The 19349-nt window shown below is 42.4% G+C and overlaps 2 pseudogenes across 2 annotated transcripts in view; both read left to right on the forward strand.

The window, feature by feature from the left end:
* LOC308292816 (ankyrin repeat and IBR domain-containing protein 1-like) overlaps window positions 1-19349 on the forward strand; it is a 109972-nt pseudogene that overhangs the window by 80523 nt on the left and 10100 nt on the right. Inside the window, exons 4-6 of the transcript in view lie at window positions 16680-16824; window positions 17437-17597; window positions 18672-18760. The product of the transcript in view is annotated as an ankyrin repeat and IBR domain-containing protein 1-like (transcript). The remainder of the gene's footprint in view (window positions 1-16679; window positions 16825-17436; window positions 17598-18671; window positions 18761-19349) is intronic.
* On the forward strand, window positions 288-16417 carry LOC308292290 (ankyrin repeat and IBR domain-containing protein 1-like; annotated as a pseudogene). Its single transcript has 4 exons — window positions 288-293; window positions 15051-15168; window positions 15973-16211; window positions 16407-16417. The product of its transcript is annotated as an ankyrin repeat and IBR domain-containing protein 1-like (transcript).

The raw sequence follows: 19349 nt of genomic DNA on the forward strand, positions 1-19349 counted from the left end.
TGTTAGACATTATTATTTAGAGAGACAAATAGGGCAGTCACAAGCATGTTTACCCAAGGAGCTGTCTACAAAAATGTAGTAGGCCCAAACCAAAGAACATTGCTTGCAGGCAGGGCTGCAAGGAGTAGTTCACCCCCAAAATTACTTGTTTTCTATTGATAACTCACGCCATGGAGACTTGGGTTCAATAATATATGTTTTAGTTTTTTTGCTGCATGAAAAATGTATTACAATAAATATACCCTCATCGATTCCGGGAAATTGATTTGGGGCCCCATCCGGAATCAATGGAGGTAAGTTTATAATAATCAAACTTGTCTTAGGAATTGCGACAACTACAAAACAATATTATTGAACTCAGTCTTCATGGCGTGAGTAATCAATAGAAAAAAAGTCATTTTGGGGGTGAACTACTCATTTAAAGGCTGTAGGTTGGCAGGCTCATCAGGTTCTAAACTTCTATGAAGAAATATCTCCCCTTGCTTTCAGTGGGTGAGCTAATGAATCAGATACACGTTTATAACCTCCAACTGTAACAGGGGGAGACCAGGATAGGAGCCAGCTTCAGCTTGCCACACTGCTGCCCTGATAACCCAGCAAAACAGACACCCAGAGGTGGTAAAGGTACTCAAATGGTTTAGCAAAAGTAATGGCAAAATCATTTACAAAAAGTACTCATTATGCAGAATGTCCCATTTCAAGTTTTCAAATGTATACAAATCTTTTGAAAATAGATCTACAAGCTCACAATGTGTCACAAGCGTGTTGTAGATAGACTATTTCCAAATGGCCAAAATGTCTATAGGGTTGAGGCATTTAATGTATGTTTTGTAATAATAATCAAACTACAAAGTAACTAATAACTTATGTTTTCAAATAAATGTAGTGGAGTAAAAGTACAATATTAGGGCTTGAGATGTAGTGGAGTAAAGTAAAAGTATTGGAAAGAGGAAATATTCAAGTAAAGTACAGATACCTCAAAACTGTACTTTGTACAAAATTGGTACACAGTAACGTTGCTAGGTTTTCAATGTAATGGATCCCACGCATTACAACGGTGAAAACATCTTTGTTACTTTACACCAATGGCAGTACCCTACCTGCCGTGAGCTTTCCTCACCATAACAAATACATTTGATTCATCCATTTACTTTATTGGTTTGAGAAAAGTAAAGTGAACTATGTCTGAAAGACGCTTGCTCAGGCAGCGCACTGATTACCACTTGCAGGTGCGCACACGCACACAATGTCCCTTGCACGCGCTTAACGAGCACGAACCAACGAGCACGCACCAGCCCTCGTTTGACGGCCAGCCTTTTGTACATTATGTTTTCTGCTTTTCTAATATTGAATTGATGCTATCCTATGTTCTATCCGTATGTCTATCAATGTTATACGAGATGGGCCTACATAAAGTGGTTCCAGTGTAAATAAGATGCTTACTAGGATCTCCTATTAGTTGACCAGTGATTTGAGCTGTTATGAAACTTTACTTTTTCATTTTTCCTATTGCAAACTTCTAATACATTCTTCAATAAATCTATGAGTTGTCCTTTGACAAGCACACAATCTCATTTAGCAGTAACATTTTGGCTCGAAGTTGCCATGAATAGAACTCACCGTATCTTTTCAGTCCAACAGCGTCTTGTCCACTCGTCGGTTGGAAAACGATAAAAAGAACAACCATGGCCGCTTGCCCCGCTGCGATGATTGCAGTCGGGAACAAAACACAGTACCATTTCTGCTCTTTTGTAAAGTTTTTCTTTTGAGTTCGTTGAAACAAGTGTAACGTCCGCGGTCTTGTTCAGATTTCAGAATGAGTAAAATAGCTCAGCTGTGTGTTGCTTGGCGGTAACAAGTACTGCCCGTGACGTATGTTCTGTGCGCCGGGCAGCAGCGGCGTTCATGGGAAGTGTAGTTGTTGTGTTTTGTGTAACTCGTTTCCTGCTCGTTTCTAGCGTTTATTGTGTTACTCTTTGGGTAAGTCTGTATATTTCCACCTTAGTCGATGCTTAATGTCCATTTGGGTCAATTCGAGAGCATGGTGTGTTTATATTTTTAACACAATTCTTATATGCGGTAATCGCAAATTCTCCAATGGCGATTTCAATACAAAACAATACCAGCATGAACCCCCTAGAGGGCGACATTTCACGCCATTTCACGGAAGTGACGTCACACTTCACTGCTGAATAGCCATTCTTTATAGCATCTTCATCTGGGACATTTCCATGCCGTGCATGAACGTGAGCACGTCAGGTCCTGGAAGGTGAAGTCCTGGAAGCTAAAGCGCTCGCCTATGAGAGATGCGCTGGCATTCTTTGGCCCCTAGAGGGCGCTGGCACTCAAAGAGTTAAGCAAGATACAAGATGCAGGGAGACTTCCTGTTTGCAACGGCTCTCACTTCCTGTGTGGTAAAGCCAAGCCCCCAGAACCCAGGGCTAGATTTGAAGCAGCCCCGATGGTGGCCAAAGTTGGAACTGCAGCCTAATGAAAAAACATGAACGCGCATTTTTGCCCCGCCCCTCCACTCCGACAATCCTTCCTCTGCTTCTCTCCGGAGCGGAGAACAGCGCACCGCTGACCGCATTTAAACCAGGAAATAACCATAGCGACTTCTTCTTATTACTTCTTATTCTGTGTTTATTAAATATAGGTACCTTTCCGAATCTCTCAGTTACAATAACATTGTTCTTATAAAACAGTTGGTTTACTCATTAGTATTAGTTATTACGATTTTAGCGTTTTGTCATGTTGACAGAGGCTGTCTGCCATTGACTTTTCATTGGGTTCTGAAAAGTCCGAATCAATTTTCTATCTTTTTTTTTAAATAGAAGCTTTACGTGAAATGTTAATGAAGATTTACTATCAAAAATGGAATTTAAATGAGATACATACATGGTTTGATAACCTACAAGTAGGGCGAAAGCCATTTCTGAGTAGGCCTATGTCTGTCTCATAGTTAGTGGGTCTGTCTCATGGTCATCATCATCCCAATGCCGCCCCCCCCCCCCACCCCCCCCCCCCCCCCCCCCACCCCCCCATCCCTTGTTATGAAGAAAGGGGTCAAGTTTTACATTGTGCTCACATCATTTAAAAGCTTTTTGAATGACCTAATGAAATATGCACTCATGTTTGTATAGAGCAGAGTGCAGGCCATATTTGATGGTTAAATAGTTCCATAACACTGTTAAAGCTACTGAAAATGATCAAACTCTGTCTGTGACACTTACAAATGTGTAATGAAATGTATTCAGTTTGGACAAAGTGCATCTAATGTGGATTTCAAAGAATGTCTCTATATGTCAACAGTACTGGCATCTAATAAAAAATACTCTATTTCAGACAGTATCTAGTATATGAATTGTATTTAAACGTGTTTCTGGAACAGAATACAACTCTAGGCTTGTCTAGAACAGACCAGTAACTTTAACTATGACACATTTCACCCAAGGAATCCATGCAAAATGCTAAGATGACCACACTGAATGACAGTATATGATTAACACAGGATGATATTGTAAACAATGGGAGAGATTCCAAAATACCACTTTTATCAAAGCAAGAACGTATACATGATAGTTAATAAACAAGTGAGCACGCAAAATTGGAACTGGAGCAAGATATAGATAACTTTAGATAACGATTGTAGAACTATATATTTTATAGTTAAAGTTATAGTGCTCAGTGTATGGCCCTTAAGATGAACAAAAGTGGACATACTGGAGAACACATTTATTTCCCTTTGGGGTGAGCCTTCATACTAAAGATTAGAGAATGAGCTGTATTTACATTCATTTACCTGTTACAAATGAAGACATTTGTTTTGTCAATAACCTTATTCTGCCAGACTGAAACTCAGAATAGATAGAGTTTTAGGCCTACTTTAGACATTTTCCATATTTTAAGAAGGGGTTCATAGTTTTACGTTGTTCATACCATGTTGAAAATACATTTCTGAAACAACACACATTGCCAGAACCCTTTTGAGAATACAGTCTAACTGTATATCACCAGTACAAATAAACACTTACTTTATCGAAATGATTTGATCGGGTAAAACTGCATTAAGGGAAAATACATCAGATCAGTATACATTTCATTAACCACTAGATACTGAACACTTCTATTAATAAAGTTAGAGTAAAACCCAAAACATCCACGTTCACCAAAAGGGGGCAGTAGAAGACAGACATAATAATCCAACCTCTGCAAACAGCATCTCATTCCCAGCCAATTCTTATTTGCTTATTTGTAGGTGTTCACCAGGTCAACTTGCCGACCATGGACAACACTGTTCTGGGGAACTGGGGGGGGGGGGGGGGGGGGGGGGGGGGGATTTCCTAAAATCAACACACATCTCTTTTGTTTTTGAGACATTCAATTTAAAAAATGCATCCTCGCACCAGGAAAGAAAGTCGTCAAGTACTTGGCCATGACCAACCTCATCCAGCCCAACCCAGCTTCAGATACTCAGTCCTCAGGCAGCTAGGGTCTGTTTAGGCAGCCATAGCTGGTTAGGGATTCCCAGTCAACTGAGTGCTTCTGATTCTACAGACATAGCTGGTTAGGGATTCCCAGTCAACTGAGTGCTTCTGATTCTACAGACATAGCTGGTTAGGGATTCCCAGTCAACTGAGTGCTTCTGATTCTACAGACATAGCTGGTTAGGGATTCCCAGTCAACTGAGTGCTTCTGATTCTACAGAGGAGACAAATAGAATATCTGTGACAAAAACAGGCACAGCACAGATTTCTGCCTGTTTCCCTGGTCTTCTTCATTTCACCCTCTGACAGAAGGGCTGAGACAGGGGCATCACAAGGGGGGAGAACGTGGGACTGAGTTACCTGGGCCCAAGGTGGAGGGGTTGAAAAAGATCAGATCTACAAGCTCAGAGTGCCGCACCGAGTGTTGCTCTGCGAGCTTGTAGTTCTGCTATTTTTCCGTGAAAATGTGTGCAAATCTTTGAATATGTATTTTTTAAGTGAATATTTGTGACTCAAATTTTGCTTCTGGAGGGGTCCCTGGAACGTATTATTTTGAGACAGGGGGACCGTGGCCAAATATATATCATTTTCCTTTACATGAAACAGTTTGAGCACCACTGTACATACAAGCAAAAAATCACAAGTTATTGTGTTGAGGCAGAACTTTAAACTGAGCAGATTGGAACTACTTAACAACTGCATCATTTGCCATTTGGTAGCTAAACAGTCTGAGTAATATATTTGAAGAAGATTGTTTGATTATATTTTATTTTCCTCCTTATTTTCACAAGTTTATTTTCTGTAAAAAGCCATTTGTGTTGTCATGAATAACATTGTGAAGCAATTGAAAGATAGATGTGCTCAATGTTATCCCACTTGATAGCAGGCAGACAGATATAAACCCAGACAAATGTACATCAGTTTGTTTTAGTGTCTGTGTGGAATATGCTAATTGCATAGAATTATTAAAAAGAGAGAAAATGTAGCAAATTACTTGTTTATTATTAATTGTGTCATTGACAGAATATAAATGGGATTCCAAGCCATAAAATAGTGCACATTGCACTTGTCTTAAGTTGTGTAAATAAAGCAAATAACTGACTTTATATTCTATTCTAATTCTAATATATATGTATATATATATATATATATATATATATATATATATATATATATATATATATATATATATATATATATATATATATATATATATATATATATAAATCGTTATAATATATGCATTCATAATCATATCACTGTATACTATGAAAATAACCAATTATTTATGGAATTTTAGCATGTTATTCAGACTGAGATTGGTATTCATTCATGCAGGCTTTAAATTTCAGTGTGCTACATTCTCTTCAGAGCTAAAATGAGGAAATTGTATTTTCAAAATTTTCATCTAAATGTCAATTAGCAAAAGTAGGCCTATAAAGTACAATCAGCCTGTCAAGTTCTGGTCTAGTTAGCTAACCCTTCTCAATAAAAAGAGAACAGTAGTTTCCATATTATGACAGATTGAAAATAACCTACTGCAAATAAAAAGGTTTATTAGTGATTGGTGATTTTCTGGAGTAACTATTCTATATGCCTTATGAGCACTGGATATACAACTGCTCCCATAATAATTACCATTAGTCCACAATGAAATGCAACCCATAAGGCAGTGAACATTAAATCTGCCAATACAAATGGTACAGTGGTACCCCCTACAGTATAGTTACCAATGACAGACATAATAATAGTCTTATCTTTGCTATAACCAACGTCTTGGTCGGATGTTCAGGTTAGACATCTAGTGGCTACAGTGACAAAAAAAAGGGCAACCCATAGCATGCAGGGAAGAAAAGAGAAGAGAACATAACCAGAGAACCCGTTTTTTACCATCTCAGTGTAATACATATGTATATTTAGTGCAAAATCGTTGATGTAGTTGCTCAATCGTGAATAATTTCAATTCTAAACCCTCTGGTTCAAAATATTAATATCAGAATTCAGAACCTCTCGAAGCGTTTACTATCACTTTAAGAGCGCTCGTCCTCGACAGGGAGGCGCGTCCATGGCTCTATCCACTTGCGCGTTCGTGACGTCGTGACGTCATTTGTGGTCTCCAAATAGTGGCCAATTTCCCCCAGAATGCACCTGGATTAGCTACATGCTAGCACGTAGCCGTTGCTTCAAAACGCCACTGAGCACTTGCATTGAAATGATAGTGGGGGCGGGGCTCGTCCGCTCTCTATTTTATATATACTCTTTTTTTTTTTTTCTTTAATAATTTTTATCCCACAATTTTGTAACCCATTTTTTCACCCAGTGCTAATTGCCTATGTAATCCTGGGCTCTGCTCTCCCTCTGCCATGCCTGGGGAGACAACGGACTGACCTCATGCTTCCTTCTATGCATGAGGAGTCCAAGTTGCTTCTTTTCACCTGACAGTGGAGATTTCCCTGGTTTGGACGTAGCGCGTGGAAGGAACACGTTATTCCAACCAGTTCCTTTCCCCTCCATCAGGCGCCCCGGCTGGCCAGGGGGAGGCATTATTGAGACCAGGATTACATGCATGTTTTTGTGAGGGTATCAACCCTAGGAGACACGGGGAGAACATGCAAACTCCACACAGAAAGGCCCTATCGCCAACCCCACCTAGGGTGTGGGCGCTGATGACGCGGAGGAGGAACACGCCGCCAGCGCCCACAGCGTCCCCCGGCGGGAATCGAACCCATGACCTTCTAGCTGTGAGGCGAAGCGCTAACCACTGCGCCACCGTGTCCCCCTCCTGCCCTGAAACTAAGCGCACTTATTGTGACCATTCTAGGACTACTAACTGCCTTAGAACCCCCCCCCCTCTATTTTATATATACTCTATGGGTAAAGCTGAGACAGAGAGGAAGTACACACACACACACACACACACACACACACACACACAGCTCTCTGGTGCAGCAACCTTTTTTGGAGCGGTGTGTGTAACACAGCAGCTCCGCTATAGGCAGTAATGTGTGTCTGTCCTCACTAGTACGAGTGTGTCTGTCCTCACTAGTACGAGTGTGTCTGTCCTCACTAGTACGAGTCTGTCCAGTCAAGTTTGAAGAGGATCTGCACATGCGCGATTTTACCACCCACACACACATACACACACACACACAAACAAACACACACACACACACACACACACACACACACACACACACACACACACACACACACACACACACACACACACACACACACACACACACACACAAACACGTGCGCACAGCAGTTACACAACATTTCGGTACCTATCGAATTGAGTTCCCCTCCGCCCGGATGCATGGAGGCTGATGGGATACTGCAACATACTGCGTTATATAGATCTAAGACACAGAATTCAGATATCTAGAACACATAGAATCTAAAACATAGACCTGGAACTGCTTAAATTCACCGCTCCACTTCGAACGAGGTTTGATTTTGGTCTCTCCGACTCCATCTCTCTCTCAGTGAAGAGGTGTATTCTGATTGGGCCTTTTGACTCAGAGGCTTTCAGCTTTCAGGAATAAACCAAAAAAGTACAGAGAAGACATATTTGCATATTATAACCACACCTGGGGGTCTATTAGAGTAATGTTAACTCCATAGACACATACAAAACATATAACAACACACCTGGGGGTCTGTTAGAGTAATGTTAACTCCATAGACACATACAAAACATATAACAACACCTGGGGGTCTATTAGAGTAATGTTAACTCCATAGACACATACAATACAGAAGAAAACACAAACCTATGGCACCACAGTATTACTACAAATGACAAACATGCCTCTTGCCACGTGATGATTTACGAGTTCCAATCTGGATTCAGAAAATCTCATTCCACTGACACATGCCTTCTGTATTTGACTGACCAAATCAAACGCGAAGCGGATGACGGCAAATATAGCGGCATGGTCATGATGGACCTCCAGAAGGCATTTGACACCGTAAATCATTCTATTCTGATTGAGAAACTAAAAGCCATCGGTCTTGACAGCGCAGCAGTGAGTTGGATGCAATCTTACCTGGTGGGGAGGGAACAGGTGGTGGAGATTAACGGTACCCTGTCCCCCCCCCTCCCAGTAAGCTGTGGTGTTCCTCAAGGTAGCATACTGGGACCTCTGTTGTTCCTAATATATGTGAACGACATGGCATCTGCTTGTGACTGCAACCTGTTCCTGTTCGCGGATGACTCGGCTCTCCTAGTCTCGGGCAAGGACCACTTGCAGGTTGAAAAGACACTTAACTCTGAACTAAGTAAGATCTGCACATGGCTTAATGACAACAAATTATCAATTCATCTGGGAAAAACTGAGTCCATCCTCTTTGGATCAAATCATAACCTCAAAAAAGTCGATAACTTCACAATCAAAGTGGGTGACAAGGTCATAACACGAAAAAACGAAATCTCTTACTTAGGATACATGTATCCTTGAAGCTAATCTTTCCAGTGAAAAGATGACTTCTAAAGTAATAAATAAAATCAACCAACGGACTCGTTTCCTACAGAGGATCGCCCCAATGGTCAATTTCAACACACTGAAGACCATAGCTGGTGCAATAATCCAGCCCCTCTTTGACTACGGAGTCCACGTATGGTATCGTGATGCCCCACAAGCCCTAAAAACTAAACTCCAAACAGCCCAAAATAAACTAATTAGGGTCCTACTTCACCTTCCCTATCAGACTCACCTCACCGCTACTCACCAGTTAAGAGTGGGGTGGCTCAGAGTAGATGACAGAGTACAGCAACTTGCAATGGGCCTGGTGTACAAGATACACTACACCACTATGATACCCAAGTACCTGTCAAAATACTTTATAAACATTAAGGATGTCCATAATTACAACACCAGAGGCAGCGCCACAGATCACTTTCAACCCAGAGTCAAAACCAACAAAGGGTCAAACTCCTTTTTCTGCTATACCACCAAAATGTGGAAAGCCTTACCGAAGGTCATAAAGGAGTGTGGATCACTAGCATCCTTTAAAATTGCCCTGAAGAATCACTTACAGGCAGCAGCCATTCGCAACTGGTAAAAAACTAACCTAGCCCAACCCTACCCTCCCCTGCCCCTTCTTTGTATACTGTTTATTTAGACTTACTGTTTTCTTTTTTCTTTTTCTTTACATATCTACTGCATAGTACTGTGTTCTATTTGTCTGTCATTCAATGTTATATGAGATACTTCAATGGTTTCCAGTGGAAATAAGCTTAGTCTTTTCATGGATCTCCTTTTAGTAGACCTTGTACCAGTGAACTGTACCGTCATGAAACTGTACCTTTTCCTATGCAAACTTCTAATAAAGTCTTCAATCAATCAATGTTGCACTGAGAGTCTGAGATGCCATCTGTTGGTCAAGTTGGGTAACTGCACTTCAGTGACCACAATGATAATATGTCAATAATAAAAGCCATCCAAACACCAACACACTGACTGAACAGAGCCTGTTGGTTCTGGAGAATGAATAAATGGAAACACATGGACCTGTAAGGGTCCATTTAGAACCCACTGGAGGAACCCTGGGGGTCCCTGGACCCCAGTTTGAGAAGCACCGCACTGAGCTCATTTCATAGGTTTACTAAAAGTGGAAGCCATCCTTTCTTTACGTTTCCAGGAATATTATGATTAATTACAGAAGAAAATGAACTTTTACAGGGTATTATTGACAGTCACTGACCTTACAGGTCCTGTACAGTAGCCCTACGTACGTTCGGGTGGGGTCCTGTGTGAGAACCATTGACTTAAAGACAGTAAAATAAAAATTTAAATTAAATGATCAATAAAATATTAAAACTATTTAATTTTGTTGAGAGGACCCTCAAGCACCTGTAAGGGTCCATTAGACACTCGATGTAAAGCTGTAAACCGTAAAGCTTACCAGCATCTCCTTTTAGTTTGTGCTGTTATGAAACTGTACTTTTTCCTATTGCAAACTTCTAATACATTCTTCAATCAATCAATCAATCAATCAATCAATCAATCAATCAATCAATCAATCAATGATAGCCTTTCTTGATCCAAGGCTATTAGTTTACATAAAGTGTGATGTTCATGGCAGGTCTACTACATTATAATTCATTGTATATTAGTTTACATAAAGTGTGATATTCAGGTCTACTACATTATAATTCATTGTATATTAGTTTACATAAAGTGTGATATTCAGGTCTACTACATTATAATTCATTGGGAGTTTGTTTTTGTGTGGTTAAAATAATGTTTCCAGTTTGTTTATGATCTAAAGCAGCATTTCTGCTAGGTCTACTTCTCCGGGGCAGTGCACTGTGTTTCAACCCGGACAAGATAGAGGGGAGGACGGGAAGCGTTTCCGTCCCTCTCTCTCGTCCGGGTTGAAACACAGCGTAAACAGAGCAGAGAGCGAACGAACACTGTGTTATAAATACAATAATAGAGCTTTTCACTGAGTTATAAATACAATAATAGAGCTTTTCACTGAGTTATAAATACAATAATAGAGCTTTTCACCGTGTTATAAATACAATAATAGAGCTTTTCACTGAGTTATAAATAATAGAGCTTTTCACTCACAAAGCTTTGTGGAGGAGAGAGAGTCGTTGCACAACAGTCTGTGTAAAGAGAGTGAAAGTGTGTTTTCTACCAGGAGACATTCTGGGAGAAGGTAATGTTGTTTTTGTTGTTTTATTTTCCTTTGTGTTGTTGTCGTATGATTATGCACTGACAATATAATATTATATCAGCACTGAAAAGACACTTAGAGGAGGCTGCTGCTCGAAACTGCTGAATGAAGACAAAGCCTATCTTTACCTCCACAAACCTTTCTAGGCTAATATGAGTTTAAAAAGAAAAGGATCCTAATTGAAACAAGCCATAGGCTATTTTAAAGGTGTATCCTTTTAGTTGAGCTTGTACCAGTGTACTGTACTGTCATGAAACTGTACCTTTTCTTATGCAAACTTCTAATGAAGTCTTTTATCAATCAATCAACGTTATGAATGTCACTAGGCCATGCTTCTTGCAACTTTGTGAGCTTGTAGATCGGCTATTTTCACTATTTTGGGATTATCTCGAGACCAGTTTAACTCGAGACGGCGTCAGTCGGCGTCCTGGTAACAAGCTAAGGAGACCGTGCCACCTCTCAAAAATATGTACTTAGACATTTCGAAGAGCTTCCTGGTGGATATATTACACTTTTGGAGCAAGAATGGAGCACCTTATATTTTGCATTTGTACATGTTTTGGAGCAGTAAGGGGATCAAACGTCCTCACCGGCCGTCCATGGGCTATGTTAATAAATAAATAAATAAAGTATGCTTTCTCAAGTTAAACTGGTCTCGAGCTAAACTATAACACCGGCTACGGGCAAGCGTCTAATTTCTCTACACACTAACAGAGTGTGGTCACTGTCCCAGGACAGCAACCACACTAACAGAGTGTGGTCAAAGCGACCACACTAACATAGTGTGGTCACTGTCTCAGGACAACAACCACACTAACAGAGTGTGGTCACTGTCCCAGGACAACAACCACACTAACAGAGTGTGGTCACTGTCCCAGGACAACAACCACACTAACAGAGTGTGGTCACTGTCCCAGGACAACAACCACACTAACAGAGTGTGGTCACTGTCCCAGGACAACAACCACACTAACAGAGTGTGGTCAAAGCGACCACACTAACAGAGTGTGGTCACTGTCCCAGTGTCCCAGGCGACACCAGTCCAAAACCCAGGCAGAGTCTGTGGACCATCCTGTCCTTAAAAACAACCCCACTCACACTAACTAACTGGGAACTAATGAAGTAACAGCAAACACAACCTTATATGGTCCTTTTCCTTCCTGTAGCAATGTGTTTCTGGAGGAAGATGTCAGACATCAAGGCAATTGATATCTGATTAGAGAGATATTAATACAAAATACTTTAAGAGATTAATCCTAGATTAAATGGCCTTTATGCTGGCGCCATCTTTTGGCCAAACTCTCCACTTGGACACAAGATGTGTCAAAATGTAATGGACAGATTGTCATGGAACTTGTTCAGTGCATTCATGCTTTCTGGGAGATTAACCATAACCAAGTGTTCCAATGACCTTGATCCTCTAGCGCCACCATCAGGTGAAAATAATGAAGAGCTGCTTGATTATGGCAAAAAAAAAGACACAATTAAAATTGGTCAATATATTTACTCCTTGAAACCAAAGTGTTAACAAACACATGGAATGGTTTTATATCTTTCTTGTCGACCAAAAGGCTCTCTTTCCATCATCTTGGCTCAGATCAGAACTAAACATCTCACAGTCTGACTGAGATTGAGTTTGGCTTTTTAGTTTTTTTATGTAAAATAATGATCTTTTCAGCCCTACTGAAACATAAAAAGGGCTTTATCTATGAATGAGACGCAAAGAACGCCAGGGAAGCAGAGATCTGATTGTTTTCACGGCGACACTTTACCGCGATGGTCGGCCCCGGTTTGGATTTTAGTTTCGCGAGCGTTTGTAAACAAATGGATTATCTTCCTCAATCGTCAGTGGACACTCACGTGCACACGCACGAAGCTTCCGAGGCTCTTCAAAATAAAGCGTGAGTGAACGGCGGCAGCAGCATCACCTTAGAATAGAACCCACTCCTTGCACATACTGTAGGTGCCATCCTATAACTACTAGGAGCAGTGAGCAGCAATTCTACATGGCTCGGGGGTGCTCAGGGTTAAGAGTCTTGCTCAGGGACACATTGACACATTGCTGGCCTGGAATCGTACCAGGGACATCCAGGAGCTCTGGCTGCCCAGGAGGCCTCACTGACCACTCTATTGCTGCTATGGCCGCCACTTATTGTTGATATACAGTATATACTTATCCAATAACAGTACAGTAGGTAAGCCAGCGCTTTTCAAACTTTTTGTGCCCATAGTTTTGTACACATTGCAATGATAAATAATGTGTGTAACCACAAAAAATGTCCGTCGACCACCCTTTTTCACTGAGGAATACTAAATAAGAACTAAGCTATGATTCTGGTGGGACAACACAGTCACATGGGTCATCTCTCTACTTAATGGTTGCATCTCAAGTTGCTAAACTCACTGATAAACAATGACCTGCGTGTGGCGCGACTCAGGAAGTCCGGGCCTGGATATCCTCTGGCTGCAACGGAAGCCCACAATCCCTTGTTGCCTTCCAGACAGACTGACTAAATGGTAAACACTGTCCCTTGTTGCCTGGCTTCCAGACTGACTAAATGGTAAACACTGTCCCTTGTTGCCTGGCTTCCAGACTGACTACCAGTAAATGGTAAACATTGTCCCTGACTGTCGATGGTTTCTGAGATTGCACTGGCATTGTTCCATTCCTTCTGTTTAGGGATGTGACGATATGAAAATGTCACATCACGATTATTGTGACAAAAGAAATCGCGATTTACGATATTATCGCGATAATCAAAAAACATTATCCTGGGGCCAAACATTTGCCAAAAAATAGCCGATCTACAAGCTCACAACACGTCGCAACGCAACGAGTTGTGAGCTTGTAGATCGGCAATTCTTTGGCAAAGACATTTGATAGAGAGTGAAAAAAAGACTCTATCAAGTACGTATATTATAAGTACCTTTTACCAATTATAGAGGGTTTAAGTGGTACGGGATATGCAGCTCAGCAAATAAAAGGTGATTTGATCCCAGTGGATCAATGGACGATATCACGATAAATGAAATCTCCACGATACGATTATAGTGAGTGTTTTTTTATCACAATAAACGATAATATTGTGTATCGTCCCATCCCTACTTATGTTGCACTGCGCCTTGGCCTACCTATACCGCCTTCTCTCAATCAGTGGTGTAAAGTAGCTAAATACATTTACGCAAGTACTGTATCTAATCTTACAATAAATGCGACAAATCTCTGCGTGCTTGCGTTCGTTCGTGCATGCGTGCGTGCGTGCGTGTATGTATGTATGTAATCCGCGTATCTCGAGAACTGTTTGTTCCACCGGCTTCGGATTCGGCACGCGCATTCCCCGCGGCGGCACGGAGTGCAGTGCCCGGCCTTGTCCCAACCCAATGCGCGGTTTTCCAGAACGGACGCTAAACATTCGGAATCTCCATATGCGGAGGTGATTGTTGACATCAGGCTGTTCCGGCACAAGCGCTGACTCATTGTGACATCACTTCATAAAAGGCTCTGACATTACTGGTGTATTGCCAATTCTCAGTATACTTTTACTTCTACTCCACTACACCTCAGAGGCAAATATTGCACTTTTACTTCCGCTACAGTTTTCTTTATAACATTTGTTACTGGTTACTTGTAAATAAGAACAATGATTATTATTAGAAAACATACGTTGACCACTTCAGCCCTATATACAGTACTGTTCATTTCCTCCATTTGAAAATAGCAGATCTACAAGATCATTTGAAGACTTTTTCCACCACTGCTCGCAATAATGTTTTCCTTCTCTCTCTCTCTCTCTCTCTCTCTCTCTCTCTCTCTCTCTCTCTCTCTCTCTCTCTCTCTCTCTCTCTCTCTCTCTCTCTCTCTCTCTCTCTCAGCCATATGAGGGTCTAAAGCTGCAGGACCTTCGCAGGCTGAAGGACATGCTGATAGTGGAGACAGCAGACATGCTGCAAGCCCCCCTCTTCACCGCAGAGGCCCTGCTGCGAGCGCACGGTATGTGTGTGTTTGTGTATGTGTGTTTTTGTGTGTGTGTGTGTGTGTGTGTGCGCTGGTGCTCACAACGCGTCGCTGCTTGATGCGTTGTCAGCTTATAGATCAGTTATTTTTCAGCATTAGGCTTATGGCTAAACATGGCAAAAAAAATTACAAATGGCGTTCATAAAATCACCATCCTAAAATGTTGATTTAGGGCCACGTTGGCACAGTCAGTAGCAATGTCTCCTCACAGCTAGAAGGACCTGAGTTCGGATTCCCGTTGGGGGGCGCTGTGGGCGCTGGGGGCGTGTTCTCTCCTCCGCGTTATCAGAGGAGAGAACCCTAGGTGGGGTTGGCGATAGCTTTCTGTGTGGAGTTCGCATGTTCTTCCCGTGTCTCCTAGGGTAGATACCCTCACAAAAACATGCAGTAATCCTGGTCTCTATACTGCCTCCCCCTGGCCAGCCGGGGCGCCTGATGGAGGGGAAAGGAACTGGTTGGAATAACGTGTTCCTTCCACTCGCTACGTGCAACCGGGGAAGCTCCCCCCTGTCAGGTGATGAGAAGATGCCTGCTCACTCCTCATGCACTGAAGGAAGCATGAGCTCAGTTCAGGGCTCTCCCCAGGTTGGCAGAGGGAGAGCAGAGCCCAGGATGACAGCTTAGGCAACTGGCACTGGGTGAAAAATGGGTTACAAAATCGTTGAATGAAGAGATTTAAAAGTAAACTAAAATGTTGATTTAGTAATACAACTGTGTGTGTGTGTGTGTGTGTGTGTGTGTGTGCGTGTGCGTGTGCGTGTGCGTGTGCGTGTGTGTCAGACTGGGACAGGGAGAAGCTCCTAGAAGCGTGGATGTCGGACGCAGAGGGCTGCTGCCAGCGCAGCGGCGTGACCATGCCCACCCCCCCGCCCAGCGGGTACAACGCCTGGGACACCCTGCCCTCGCCCCGGACCCCCCGCACCCCCCGCTCACCCTCACCCTCACCTCACCCACCGACAGCTGTCTCACCCCGCCCGACGAGGAGGGCCTGGCCACGGTTATGCCGGGAACGCAACATCGTACGCAACATCGTACGCAACATCGTAACATACACATTATTACACATTATTTTGTTAACCTTTATTTTAAGCTTTAAATGTTAAAAAATAGCAGATATACAAGCTCACAGCGCGGCAGCTGATTGTAGCTATGTGTGTGTTTTATTTTACCACTCCTCCTTAGTGCCCACACTTCTTGTATCTTGTACACTACAGTAAGCATGTGAACTGTGAACCTGTGAGTAAGTGTATGTAGAAATTAACGTAAACATAGTATACATACGTACATACACTACTGTATTACATATAGTACAACTGCGTATTTTCAGTGTGTGTGTGTGTGTGTGTGTGTGTGTGTGTGTGTGTGTGTGTGTGTGTGTGTGTGTGTGTGTGTGTGTGTGTGTGTGTGTGTGTGTGTGTGTGTGTGTGTGTGTGTGTGTGCGCGTGCGTGCGTGACTGCGTGCGTGCGTGACTGTGTGTGTGTGTCAGGTTCCTGAACGTGAAGATCCAGGAGGGAGATGCTCACAACATCTTCTGTCCAGCCTATGACTGCTACCAGCTGGTCCCTGTGCAGGTCATAGAGAGCGTGGTGTCCAGAGAGATGGACCAGAGATACCTGCAGTTTGACATCAAGGTACACACACACACACACACACACACACACACACACACACACACACACACACACACACACACACACACACACACACACACACACAGTCACACACAAACCGCAATTATTATTTCATGTCTACATTTAAGTAGAACTATCATAAGGTGTAACCCAGGTAAATTAATGCGTCACTCTGCATGTTTAACTATTGTTTTCCTGTACAAAGTCATTTCTGATACGCACATAACCTTATTTAATCATCCTATCCTTGTGGATACAACTCCTTGTAAGTCAATGATATAACATGATGTAGTGATACAGTTTAATAATAATATAAATAGCAGTCAACTTTCAGAAAGGTTGGGAACCCCTGAAATACAGGATCTCAGAGATGCCTCCACAGCCTCCAAACCTTCAAAACCGCCCTCCAAACCCACCTCTTCGAGATGGCTTTCCCCAGCCAACTTTTATTTTTATTTCGAGGTCTTAACCTTTTCTTAGTGTTTTTTCCCCGTAATAAAGTTGTTCTTTTTCTTTGTTGTTTTCCCATACCCCCTGTGTAAAGCGTCTTTGGTTAATGAAAGCGCTATATAAATCTAACCATTAACCTCTCTTTGTTTTGTGCATTTCCAGGCGTTTGTGGAGAACAACCCGGCCATCCGCTGGTGTCCGGCGGTGCGTTGTGAGCGGGCCGTCAGGCTGAGCCGGCAGGGACCAGGAGACAACGACCCTCACACCTTCCCTCTGCTGCCCTCCCCTGCTGTGGACTGTGGCAAAGGACACCTGTTCTGCTGGTAATACCCTACCCTATACTATATTATACTACACTATACTACACTAACACTATACTACACTAACACTATACTACCCTGCTGTGGACTGTGGCAAAGGACACCTGTTCTGCTGGTAATACCCTACCCTATACTATACTAACACTATACTACCCTGCTGTGGACTGTGGCAAGGGGCACCTGTTCTGCTGGTAATACCCTACACCAACACTATACTACCCTACACTCCACTGCTGTGGACTGTGGCAAAGGACACCTGTTCTGCTGGTAATACCCTACCCTACATTAAACTATACTAAACTACACTACACTAACACTCCCCTGCTGTGGACTGTGGCAAGACGATCTACAGGCTCACAACATGTCACAATGTAATGTCAATGTCGATATCATCTATTTATATATCTAGATGCTTAAGATCAGTTAGAACCCGGTTTTAGACGAACGTCTAATAGCTGACCACAACTCACTGGGTCTCTCTCCCTCTGTATCTTTCTCTCTCTATCTCTCTGTGTGTCTCTCTCTGTGTCTTTCTCTCTCTCTGTCTCTCAGTGTGTCTCTCTCTGTGTCTTTCTCTCTCTCTGTCTCTCTATGTCTCTCTGTCTCTCTCTCTCTATCTCTCTGTGTGTCTCTCTCTGTGTCTTTCTCTCTCTCTGTCTCTCAGTGTGTCTCTCTCTGTGTCTTTCTCTCTCTCTGTCTCTCTATGTCTCTCTGTCTCTCTCTCTCTCTGTCTCTCTGTGTGTCTCTCTCTGTATCTTTCTCTCTCTCTGTCTCTCTATGTCTCTTTGTCTCTCTCTCTCTGTCTCTCTGGGCGTGTCCACACATCTAGCTCATAAAGCGGCATAACGCCCCTGCCTATAGCAGCATTACTCCCTTACATTTGAACCATCACACTTGAGTGTCAACAAAGTGACGTTCTTCCTGCGTTTAGGTCTGTCCCATTGATTAGTGTTTAGGTTTTCGGTCCGAGACTTAACGCTTCTTCTGGGTTATTCTCTTAACACGGGAGTGGATGGGGGTCAATGCATCTGCCTCTGACTGTCTGAACGTACCCTCTGTCTCTCTTTCTCTCTCCAGGGAGTGCCTAGGTGAAGCTCATGAGCCGTGTGACTGCCAAACATGGAGGAACTGGCTGCAGAAAGTCACTGAGATGAAGCCTGAGGAACGTATGTGTTGTTGTTCACTGCTCACTGTCACACGCCATGCTGACATATAGAGTCCTAGTTGTTGTTCACGGTTCACTGTCAGACACTTAGTTTTTAGTTTAGTTTAGTTTATCAGCACATTATTATAAAAAACATTGAACAATACATATTGAGGATACAAAATACTGTGCAAGGAGAGGAAGAAGCCAATCAGGCTTATTTGGAATCCTTTCCTGAAAGAGGTCATTCATTAAACAGAAGTTCACCAGGAACAATACAACATACACGTTATGTAAGAGCACTAGAGCAGCTGTGCAATAAAGAAGTAAAAACTCTAAATCCTAGTTGTTGTTCACTGTTAACTGTCTGACACCACACTGACTCACAATCACATATAGAGTCCTACATCATAGATACATAGCCTTCTTGTAGTGCTACTTCAGGCTGCTAACATGTTTCAGCACAGAGGCTCCCTTCCTCAGAGCATCATGAAAACATGACTCTGTCAGACTGTTGTTGTTATGTCTTGTATGAAGTCACCTCCAGGTACATGCAGTACATGAGACTAGAACACATGTACAAGTAGTAGTAAAAACTATTCATGAAACAA

Source organism: Nannobrachium achirus, assembly GCF_963921795.1.
Source record: "Nannobrachium achirus genome assembly, chromosome: 10".
Classification (NCBI taxonomy): Eukaryota; Metazoa; Chordata; class Actinopteri; order Myctophiformes; family Myctophidae; genus Nannobrachium; species Nannobrachium achirus.